Raw genomic sequence first — 224 nt, 5'->3', positions numbered from 1 at the left:
CTACTACAAATAAATATCAATCACATAATATCAAAACAAAAATATCATCATTACCTCTGTTACTATCACTAATGAAAATGATAATCAAAAACAACAGAATCAAAAACACCGATATCACGACGATATCACGAATAATAATGTTAATAATGGAAGCAAAAGAACGATTTCATGTACGATTTTTTCGCGAGTTACCATGTGATCAGATGGAAATTTAATTGTTTGTA

This window comes from Penaeus monodon, chromosome 19 (genome assembly GCF_015228065.2).
Source record: "Penaeus monodon isolate SGIC_2016 chromosome 19, NSTDA_Pmon_1, whole genome shotgun sequence".
NCBI classification, from domain to species: Eukaryota; Metazoa; Arthropoda; class Malacostraca; order Decapoda; family Penaeidae; genus Penaeus; species Penaeus monodon.
This window is presented reverse-complemented; position numbering follows the sequence as displayed.